Consider the following 12,500-nt stretch of genomic DNA (forward strand, 5'->3'; position numbering starts at 1 on the left):
TTTTACAGCTCTCCTGCGCCTATTATACACTAGATCGACCTGAATTTAAAAAGGCCATTAAAACAGTATCGATACAATACAGAATTCATATAAATTATTTTTTCTTTTGCATTGATGACTATCCTACATAAAAATAATACGCACACATTATATATATATATATATATATATATATATATATATATATATTTATATATATATATATATATATATATATATGTATATATATATATATATATATATATATATATATTTTTGGGCTCAAGCCATGTCGTCCTGATGGAAGTTCCTAGAGGGTAGCTTCCTAGGGTATTTTACAACTACGGCAATATTCCCAGAGAATTTACCTTAAGGTACCAGAATTCTAACTCCTGGAGCGAATATCCCTCCTGAAAGGGATATCGCGACATATCAGAGGACGTATTCTTGACACGCCACATGGCAATCTGCATCCCGAACAGAGATTCGTCTCGCAGGGGGCAATTGGCAAGAAACGAATTCGGGAAAGAAAAAAGGGGGAGCCGCTCCCAAGGCTCCCTATCTCCCGATTCGTAAGCGTGCCTGGCGCCAATCCTGGCGCCATCTGTATTCCTTTTTGCGTAGCTTAACAGCTCGGTGTTTTTTCCTGTGTTTCTCGCAAATCTTGGATTTATTCTACTTTTCATGGCTTCTCCGTCTTCGTCGGCCTCTGATAAGTTGAGTACCATGTCTTTTATGTATAAATGTAGGCTCTTGGTAAATTTTTGAGTGATTAATAGGATTAATCTTTGTTACAAGAGCCGTAGCCTACCGGAGGCGTCATGGACGCTGTCGCTCGCTAGGTATAAGTTTAGTTAGTCAGAGCGACATGTTTTGCTTTAATAAATTTTAGCTATTTAGCATTACATAGGATTTCCTTTCGTGCTTAGTATTATTTTGGCGAAGTATTCGCCATTCTGGCCTATGCTAGGCCATGTAGCCTAGTCGTTTGGTCCTAGTACTTCATGCATGATTTTGGTTTTTCCGAGTGTATTAAAATTTTATTGAAGCTTTAGGCTATGTTTTATACATTTAAGATTGTGTGGAATATTTCCAAGATTGTATACGAGTGAGTTTCGGTGATTTAGGTAATCGATTCTCTTGGTGCCTAGGCTAAGTTGCTTATGGAGCCTTAGTATACTTTCTCATACTCCCCGGTTGCTTTCTTTTCTTCGGAGAAGGTCTGCAATCCCTTTCCCTCTGTTTAAGCCTTGGGCTTATCCCAAGGGTTTTTTCCGAATTAATTTTATACAAAACTATACTGGGGTGTTACTGTACCTTCCTGTTCCAGTAAGTCTGGTTCAAAGAGGGACAGAACAACAGAGTTTTTTAGTCTGAGTCTGTGTCTGTCTGGCTTGGGGTAGAGTCTCCCTCGCTGGCCTGACACAGACAAAGGTGGCTTAGCCTCCTTAGGTCACTACCGAAGGTTTCTGTGGATATGATTCCTTCTTTTGTGATCTACCAGACTAGTCCTTGTTGCTGTTCTCGGGGGAGGATAAGTTTCTTTCCCTGGGAGTAGCAACACCTTCCTTGCTTTGGTGCTCTGGGAACTGGCAAGTATTGCTAGCCTTCCCCCTTGGATCTCCCTTAGGCTAAGATAAGTTTCTTGGCTGCGGGTGATCCGTCACTAAAGCAGGGTTGGTAGGACCCTCTTATGTCCCTTCCCCCTCTATCTCTGTAATGGCCTAGCCATTACAGTACTGTACGTAGTTCTACATCTGGACCTAGTATAGGTTAGGATGTGGAATTGACTCAGCCCCTTGCCGGCCGGCAGAGCTGCCGGCCGGCAAGGGTCTTTTATTTTGAGTGCTGCCCGGACTTCCCTTGGTCCCTCATCCATGCCTGCCTGTAGAGCCAGACGGCATTGGTCAGGAAGCCTGAATTAGATTCTCCCCTTCCTTATATGCACTCTTTCGGATTGCCGGGCTTGGAGGTAGTGTACACTCTTATCCCGGCATCCATCCTATTTTTCTTCTAGTGCTGTACCCGACCCGGCTGCCGGCCTCATAGGCCGGCAGCCGGGCGGGTGTAGTCCTCTGGTTCTTTTGCTGCCGGCTGGCATCGGTCTTGTACCTTTGCCGGCCGGCTAATGTCAGCCCTTGTCTGCCGGTCACCAAGAGTGTGGCCGGCAGCTGGGTACTACCTTGTGTAGTTGCCGGCCGGCAGCCATTGCCGGCCGACATTGGCTGTTGCCGGCCGGCACATGCATTTGAACCAGAGTTCTGCCGCCTTATAGCTGTTAAGTAGTATACTTTAAAGCTAGTTATGGTGACTTGCCGGCCGGCACGTATCCTCCTATACTGTACTAGTATTCTTCAGTATAACATATACAGTAAGAAGAAAACTATGGTATGGGTTTTGGTACAGCACTGTGTGTTCTAACACTTTTGTGTTTTCTTGCACAGTCCTTTGCTGTTGCCCTACAGATAGGAAAGTGAGTTCTTTCCTGTCTATTATCCAGGATTTTAAAATCATTGCTTAGGTGTGAGCTTCACCTGTTTCCTCTGGAAACCTTGCATTGGTTACTCTAGAAGAGATTAACCATTTGATTTTATTATCTGGAAGGCTGCAGCAATGGGTTGTGAGGGAAACACAAGTGTGTGTCTTTCCTTTATGAATTGTTATGCTATACTATGCATATCCAATGATACATAGTTCACTTGATACTCATGGAAATTTCTTCTCTTTACAGGAGGACCCTCCGAAGTGCGGAAATGTTTTCTGCAACGTCCGCAGCAAGTACCTCTGCGGACATGAGTTTTGTAGGAGACACGCAGCATGCGCTGTCTCCAAGGATGATCTCCAGTATTGGGACCCTCAGGTATGTACTGTGTGCACTAACCTGATTACTGAGGCTTTTGATTCCCCTAGGACGGCGGAATCAAGGGATATAGCAAGGGAGAAGCTTCGTACCTGGGTAAGGGGCTTCCAAAAGAACACCTCTGGCCCTTATCTTCCAAGTGAGAAGATGAGGGCGTATCTTTTCCCTAAGGCATCAGCCGATGCAGTGATTCCCCAGCCTCAAGAGGAGATCCCCCAAGGTCAGATCCAGGTGGATGCTGAAGTCGCGGTTGCGATGCAAGACATCCAGTTAGATGACAGGATGTCTGACGTGGACGAGCGTTTGGAAGAAGACCTCCTGGCAGAAGGCCAGGATGAAGTTCAAGCCCCGGACGTCGTAGAGGAAGAGGTCGACGAGGTGTCGGCTACTCCGGTTCAGATTCCGGAGCCTATTCCCTCAACATCGGCCGGTCTCCCAGTAGAGCTGGGACAGGCCCTCTCTTCGATTGTTGGAATGATCCAACAAATGCAGAAGGAGAATCAGGAGAAGGCAGCTGCTATGGAACTGCGGATGCAGTGCCTTGCAGAATCACATGGGCCCCAGAAAAGGCTCAATGTGAAAGACCTCCCCTTGTGCTCAGATGCTAACCCATGGAGGTATGCTGAGCACATGCCGATGACGACTGGAAAGATCGTCATCTCGGATAAGCTGGGCTCAGTTCCCCTAGAGGAGGTGGAATTCTGGCCCAGCAAGGCATCATATCCGGACTGTTATGTCCAACTGAGAAAGGAACCAGCTTCAAGGGAGGAGACAGAGCCGAAGGAGGTCATAGTGATGGACCATGCTAAGGCTCAAGCTCTACTTTCATCCTCGATGAAGGAGAGGGGCTTCTCTAACTCAAAGGTAGCTGCATTGAGCAAGAAGCTCCCTTCCTTTGTGTCCTCTCCTGCTAGAGCCTTCCCCTTTTTACAGAAAGGGTTTGCGGCTGTACTAAAAGCAATTGAGGCCGGCAAGTCTTGCCCCTCCCTACAGGAGTGTAAACCCTTGTCGCTGGCCCTGCCTATGGACCACAAAGACTGGAAGGACGTCCATCTGACGTTCTCAGTGGGAAAGTTGGAGGCTGATATTGCCGGACGGCAATTCGGCGAGGACCTCCCCAAGCTGTCTGACTTTCTTTTACGAAGAGAGTTCGAGACAAAAGAAAGACTGGCTGCCTCAATGTCTCTTCAGACTACTCTTGAGACGATGGCAAGTGACCCCAAAGTCCATGAAATGTTGATGATGGTGGCTAAGACTCACCTGGCCACGGTGACGAAGGACCTTTATGGCTTCGTCAAGGCGAGGAGAGCTTATAGGGAGTTCGTGTTCACCGGGGCTACGGTGAGGCACGAGCCAAGGAAATTAATCTCCTCCAACATTTGAGGAAAAGACCTTTTCCCTACCGATGTGGTCAAAGAAGTTGTTGATAAGGCCGCCGTGGATAATAGAAACCTTCTCCAGAAGTGGGGCCTGGCTATCAAAAGAAAGTCTTCCCCGGATGAGGGTCCTCAACCAAAGAGGAAGAATATGAGGACTAGGCTACCGTCTCGGCCAGCCAAGCCCTCTAGACAGCAACAGCAACTGTAATTGCCATTGCCTCCAGTGCCCCAGATGGGGGCACAAACCCCGACCACTTTTCAGTGCGTACCCCAGGCGGTGCCGAGTCAGTCCACAGCATTCACCCCAACGTTCGAAGGACAGTCTTCTTCCTTTCGAGCAAAGCCTAGAGGAGCAGCCAGAGGCTCGTCTAGACGCCCCTCAAGGGGAAGGGGATTCAGGGGTGGTCGTGGTCAGGGAGGCAAGACCTCAGGACGGCAGTCCAAGTGAAATGATACCGGTAGGAGGGAGACTGATGAAATTTTGGGATCGTTGGACCTTCGATCCCTGGGCCCACAGCCTACTCAAGAATGGACTGGGCTGGAGCTGGTACAGCACTCCACCCCCGTGCCTTCGGTTTTTCCAACACTCCACCCCCGTTCTGGAGGAGTACGTTCAAGAACTGTTGGAGAAAAAGGTGATCCGAAAGGTGAAGTCCATCAAATTCCAAGGGAGGCTGTTTTGTGTTCCCAAGAAAGACTCGGAAAAGCTCAGAGTCATTCTGGACTTGTCGCCACTCAACAAGTTCATAGTGAATTGCAAATTCAAAATGCTAACACTGCAACACATAAGGACCTTACTGCCCAAGAGGGCATACTCAGTCTCTATAGACTTGTCAGACGCCTATTGGCACATTCCAATCAGCCGTCGACTCTCCCCCTACCTAGGGTTCAGGCTACAACGGAGACTATACGCCTTCAGAGCCATGCCATTCGTGCTAAACATAGCCCCAAGGATTTTCACGAAGCTGGCGAGCGCAGCTCTCAAACAATTACGCCTAAAGGGAATTCAGGTAGTAGCCTACCTGGACGACTGGCTGGTGTGGGCAGCATCCGAGACAGAATGCTTGCAAGCTTCCAGTCAAGTGATCCAGTTCCTAGAGTACCTAGGCTTCAAGATCAACAGAAAAAAGTCTCGACTTTCTCCATCTCAAAGGTTCCAGTGGCTGGGAATCCACTGGGACCTTTTGTCACACCGTTTCTCCATCCCGGCGAAGAAAAGGAAAGAGATAGCGGGTTCTGTCAAGAGACTTCTAGATTCCGAAAGGATATCAAGACACGAACAGGAGAGGGTACTAGGCTCTCTCCAGTTTGCTTCGGTGACAGACCCAGTGCTAAGAGCACAGCTAAAGGATGCAACCGGAGTTTGGAGAAGGTATGCATCAAACGCGCGAAGAGATCTGAGAAGACCAGTGCCGCTTCGGCTACGTACTCTTCTCAGGCCTTGGTCCCAAGCCAGACATCTAAAGAAGTCGGTTCTTCTTCAGCCACCTCCCCCGTCGATGACGATTCACTCAGACGCCTCAAAGGAGGGATGGGGAGGTCACTCTCATCGGAAAAAAGTCCAGGGGACTTGGTCCAAGCTATTCAGGACCTTTCACATAAACTTTCTAGAAGCTATGGCAGTGCTCCTTACATTAAAGAAAGTCTCCCCGCGTCACTTGATCCACATAAGATTGGTGATGGACAGCGAGGTAGTTGTGAGATGCTTGAATCGACAAGGGTCGAGGTCACCACCTCTCAACCAGGTGATGTTGGCCATTTTCCGATTGGCGGAAAAGAAGAAGTGGTACCTGTCGGCAGTTCACCTTCAAGGAGTCCGCAACGTGACAGCGGACGCTCTATCCAGGTTCACACCGATAGAGTCGGAATGGTCCTTAGACGCAGGATCATTCTCCTTCATTCTGAATCAAGTCCCAGAACTGCAGATAGACCTCTTTGCGACGAAAGACAACAAGAAGTTGCCCCTGTACGTGTCCCCGTACGAGGACCCCTTAGCGGAAGCAGTGGACGCGATGTCCGTCGACTGGAACAGATGGTCCAGGATTTATCTGTTACCCCCTCACAACCTTCTGTTGAGGGTCCTCAACAAACTGAGATCCTTCAAGGGGGTAGCGGCAATAGTGGCACACAAGTGACCGAACAGCATGTGGTTCCCCTTGCCGTTGGAACTACAGCTGAAGTTTGTGCCGCTACCACATCCAGTTCTGACCCAGCGAGTCCAGAAGTCGACTGTCTGCGCTTCATTACAGAAAACCCGGACCCTGCAGCTCATGATTTTCTCTCCCTTGCGGTGAGAAAGCGTTTCGGGATTTCGAAAGCCAGCATAGACTTCCTAGAGGAATATAAGTGCAAATCGACTAGAAGGCAATATGAGTCATCTTGGAGAAAATGGGTGGCCTTTGTAAAGGCGAAGAATCCGCAGGAGATCTCGACAGACTTCTGCTTATCTTTCTTCATCCACCTCCATGGTCAAGGGTTGGCAGCTAACACGATTTCAGTGTGTAAGTCTGCTTTGATGAGACCCATTTTATATGCCTTCCAGATCGACCTAGGTAACGAGATCTTTAATAAAGTTCCGAAAGCCTGCGCTAGGCTCAGACCTTCAGCACCTCCAAAGCCCATTTCATGGTCTTTAGACAAAGTTCTTCATTTCGCTTCCCTGTTGAGCAATGAAGAATGTGCGTTAAAGGATTTGACACAAAAAGTTATTTTCCTATTTGCACTCGCGTCCGGGGCCAGGGTTAGTGAGATCGTAGCCCTCTCGAGAGAGGCAGGTCGTGTTCAGTTCCTGGATGGGGGGGAACTGAACCTGTTTCCGGATCCTACGTTTCTCGCCAAGAATGAGTTACCCACCAACAGGTGGGGTCCCTGGAGAATCTGCCCTCTGAAAGAAGATGCATCTCTATGTCCAGTAGAATGCCTAAAGGTCTATCTTCGTAGAACTTCCGACTTCAAGGGTGGTCAACTATTCAGGGGAGAAACATCAGGCTAAAATTTATCTCTGAATCAACTCAGAGCGAAAATCACATATTTTATTCGCAGAGCGGATCCTGACAGTACACCCGCAGGTCACGATCCGAGGAAAGTTGCCTCATCCTTAAATTTCTTTAATTGTATGGACTTTGAACATCTCCGTTCATACACTGGCTGGAAGTCTTCCAGAGTGTTCTTTCGCCACTATGCGAAGCAAGTAGAGGAACTAAAGAGATCTGTGGTAGCAGTGGGTCGTGTTGTTAACCCTACTGTTTAACTCTGCGAGGAACAGTGGTCTTAATTGGGAAGATTAAGTCCAGGGTGAGTGTGTAGGTAAATACTGTACTACAAACTGAATGAGGGCACCGAGTGCCCACATAGACTGTTCCTTTTTCAAAGGTGAACCTAGCATAAGTGCAGACATGTGTGCCGAGCGTTTCTAACGCTAATGTGATTGATTTGTAAAACAGACTTTTATGACTTGATACCTCGGTATCTTAAAAAAGTGGCATTTGATGTTTTTTCTTTCAGATAAACAAGTTCTGTTTACTATCATACTTATGCTTAAAGTTTTGGGTTATTCTCTTTTTATATATATATATATATATATATATATATATATATAATTGTTGTTAACCTGTCTATTTATTGTCTGTCAATAAACTTGTTCTTGAAAACCTTGCGTCTCTTTCACCTGTGTCAATTTATTGGTATAATTGAGCATTTATTCTATGTACCTTATCTGGGATAATTCTAATAGAATTGTCCTTTTATGCAAGCTATGTTGCATTGGTTTATGAAGTCCCCTAATGGGAGGACTCCGTCCCATAAAGGGACGAGGGCGGTTTTATTAGTTTCTTCCTATGCGGATATAAACCTTTGCCCAATACAAGTATTGTGCGGATTACTGGTCAATATTTCATATTGACGCAGTGGTTCTTTACAAACTATGCTATACTTAATATAGGGCGAGACCACTATATTAGCTTGCCTGGTATTCATACATAGGTATATGTACTCTTCGAGACTTTTCCAGAGTCTAGTCGGACTCTTCCCTGTAGGGGGCAGGAAGCTCTAACATGGTTTATAGTTAGTTGAAAAGATGTATAACGGTAACATCTTAGGTCTCTAGGTCTAGTCGACCGGGAAAAATTACCTCCGGGGAGTACGGCACGTTCTGAGAATCCACAGATACAGTAATGCTCTGGTATATTTCCATCAGGACGACATGGCTTGAGCCCAAAAAACGGATTTTGAGCGAAGCGAAAAATCTATTTTTGGGTGAGATGGCCATGTCGTCCTGATGGACCCGCCCTTGCCTTTCTAAGAAAGGGCTGTAGGACCCCTCCCTACATACAGTATCTGTAGCACCTCGTGTACGCTACAAGGAATACAGATGGCGCCAGGATTGGCGCCAGGCACGCTTACGAATCGGGAGATAGGGAGCCTTGGGAGCGGCTCCCCCTTTTTTCTTTCCCGAATTCGTTTCTTGCCAATTGCCCCCTGCGAGACGAATCTCTGTTCGGGATGCAGATTGCCATGTGGCGTGTCAAGAATACGTCCTCTGATATGTCGCGATATCCCTTTCAGGAGGGATATTCGCTCCAGGAGTTAGAATTCTGGTACCTTAAGGTAAATTCTCTGGGAATATCGCCGTAGTTGTAATATACCCTAGGAAGCTACCCTATAGGAACTTCCATCAGGACGACATGGCCATCTCACCCAAAAATAGATTTTTCGCTTCACTCAAAATCCGTTATATATTTATATATATATATATATATATATATATATATATATATATATATATATATATATATATATATATATATATATATATGTGTACATATACACACACACACACACATATATATATATATATATATATATATATATATATATATATATATATATATATATATACTGGGACATATATATATATATATATATATATATATATATATATATATATATATATATATATATATATATATATATATATATATATATACTGGGACATATATATATATATATATATATATATATATATATATATATATATATATATATACTTATATACTATGACATATATTCATACATGCATACACACACACTCACACACACACACATATATATATATATATATATATATATATATATATATATATATGTGTGTGTATATATATATATATATATATATATATATATATATATATATATATATATGTGTGTGTGTATATATATATATATATATGTGTGTATATATATATATATATATATATATATGTGTGTGTGTATATATATATATATATATATATATATATATATATATATATATATATATATATATATGTGTGTGTGTATATATATATATATATATATATATATATATATATATATATATATATGTGTGTGTATATATATATATATATATATATATATATATATATATATATATATATGCATGAAAATCACAAAAAAATGTGATGTTCAGATGCAAAAGAATCAAGGAAAAAAAAATATAATATTGAGTCTTGAGTCCTTCGTAGTTTCGTCTTCCCTCTTCAGAGGACATTTATTGAGGGAGATATTTATTTTTTTAAATAATATATGATACAGTGAAAGTACGTAGATACATACAGATATTTTCGGAACAACATTCTAGAAAGCAAACTACCTGAGTGGGCCCACATTTTCAGGTGTTTATGTGGACGGAGCTCCTATCTCATCAGCCAGGTGTCAGGTAATATTCCTTTAGATCTTACGATACAGGTGAATCATCCCGGCATAAAATCTGCCCATTCATGAGATATTAAAATCCAGGAAAATCTCGCATGCCGTGTCTGTAGAAAGACCCTAGCCTACGTCACACATCGTCCCATTTCGGGCATTTATTGTTCAGAAGAGGACACAGGAGTTTCAATGTATCTCAAAATCTTTGGACTGGTGACCCTAGAGGAGAGGACGGAAGTTTACACCAGATCCAGTGGCCTTGAACGGCCAAGCAAAATAAGGGCATAGGTCAGTTGGAAAAGTTCTACATTAACAACGCTGCCATGAACTGGAATAAAAGGCTCAAGTTCAGGACGTAATTCACGCGAGTTACAGAAATGCGTGGCCAAACAATCCTTCCTTTAATTTAGATTATGCGTTTTAGATTGATTTGTGTTAAGTCTTTCGGGTTGTTCGATTGGAAATTAATTGTATGAGGTAATTGCGTCATATTTTATTTTAGGCATTGCTATCCGATTCCCAGGTCTTCTTCCCCGTGTTTGACATCATGGTATACCTTCACGTAATGATAAACTTTCTGGGATAGATATTTTGTTTGTGTAAACAAAAACCAAAATATACTTCTATTTGAATTTATTTTGATTTGTATGTATTATGGTTTGAATAATATTGTTAAGATATTCAGTTCATCAAAGTTGTAACTTAGACAGAATAAAGGCATTAAGTTGATTTATTCCTTTCATTAATGAATTTATAAAGCAATGCTAAAATTTGAATACTGAGTTAATTACTGATTTGAGATAGTTCCCTGTACAGTACATGAATCTCAATGTGTTATCTATATTAGACGTCTTAGTAATGAGGGTAAGTTAAATTTAAGTAACAAAAGTAAGAGTGATAGTAGTAGTTGCACTCAGTAGGCAGAATTTAGAGTAAATATATCAATTATTACAATACTGCTTCCCTTCCACAGCATCTTACGAGGGGGAGGGGGTTCTCGGATGGAGTCGAAATAGCACCTGAGCGTGGAGTGGCTTTGGTACTGACAATTCCAAAATAGAGATTGAAAGATTTTATTTAGAAGTAACTCTCTAGACAGGACATTAGTGTGAAGGATGAGTTAAAGAGAGAGAGAGAGAGAGAGAGAGAGAGAGAGAGAGAGAGAGAGAGAGAGAGAGAGAGAGAGAGAGAGAGATACATTGCTGAGAAAGATGAACAAGGCAAATATATGATGGTGGCAAAAGATGCTGGCAGAAAACTTAAACAGGAGTGTCCATACTGAGTGCCCCAATAATGCAGGTATGATTAACTTGTGTGATTGGGACACATCCGAATGCTGATCAGTATATAAAAATAAATATGGATGGAGGAAGTGAGAGCAGGGCTAAGAGAAAAATTAGGTAGCCATCTTTAATCCTGGATAGGTAACGGGGAAATTTTTCATACAAAATAACATTTTATGCTGTGCACATGAGAAAAGGGGAGGGGAATATTGCACATTGGCGATCCTTCATAATTAATTAGTCACCCCATCAATATTGTTCATGTTAGTCCATAATGTGCTGGGTCCTTGGGGATTAAAAGAACGGAAAGAAGGGAATTCGAATCATTCTTTTAGGTAGGACTGCAAATATCAAGAGATTTATATAAGGTTGTGTTATGCTTCTAACTGCTTTAAGTAATGCCAAACCACAATAATACCAGAACACAGAAAGAGGCTAGCGATCCCTGCAAATTTCATATAGTGCATGTGGATGTAGTCGGATATCATTTTCTATTGGCAGGATGCAACACAAGTATGCATGTGTATTTGTCGATACATTTACCTAATACACCCATTCTTACTCTGTTTCGTATAATGGCAAATTCCATTGCCCATGCATTGTACTCCTTTATTACTAAATTTGCCTGTCCGATTGAGTGACAATGGAAAGGAATTCAACAATGTAATGATGCAAGAGGTTATAGACATAATGAAGATATAAAATCTTTCAGTGGCAGCCTAGGAGGGGGGCTGCAGTTCGGATTGTGATGGGTAGGTAGCGGCGGGATTGGCCTTTAACCCCGGGTAAAGTTTGGCGGATCATGGCCGTATGATTAATTTGTCCTCAGATGTGGCTGTGATGGATGGGTAAGCCAAAAGACTGGCAGAGTTAGTCATCGGACTCATTGAGCATTACTATGAATATGTATGTCACCTTATGCACTTTAAAGAAATTATTGAGAAAATAAAAAAAAGTAATTTGAGTGCTCCTATAAGGCGGTTCCTGAGTTGGGACTTGTATGAACCAAGCAATTGATAATATCAGTGCTTATGGCCACCCTCTTTGAGGTGGTGACATAAAATAATTAAAGGATGCACACTAACAAGTAAAATCTTCTCTGGAGATGCACTGTGGGGTGGCTAATGAGTTAGTCAAAATATAATGCAGATAGGAAACAATTGAGAACATTCGAGCTTATACCAAGTGAGTCTGAAAAGTCCATCTATCAAATGTTAGAGCACGTGAATTGGCGAAGGCTCCAACTGATAAAAAATTAATGCTTACCTGATCAAGCAATGCTTTTTCTCTTCA

The sequence above is a fragment of the Palaemon carinicauda genome, chromosome 1, assembly GCF_036898095.1.
Source record: "Palaemon carinicauda isolate YSFRI2023 chromosome 1, ASM3689809v2, whole genome shotgun sequence".
Lineage (NCBI taxonomy): Eukaryota > Metazoa > Arthropoda > Malacostraca > Decapoda > Palaemonidae > Palaemon > Palaemon carinicauda.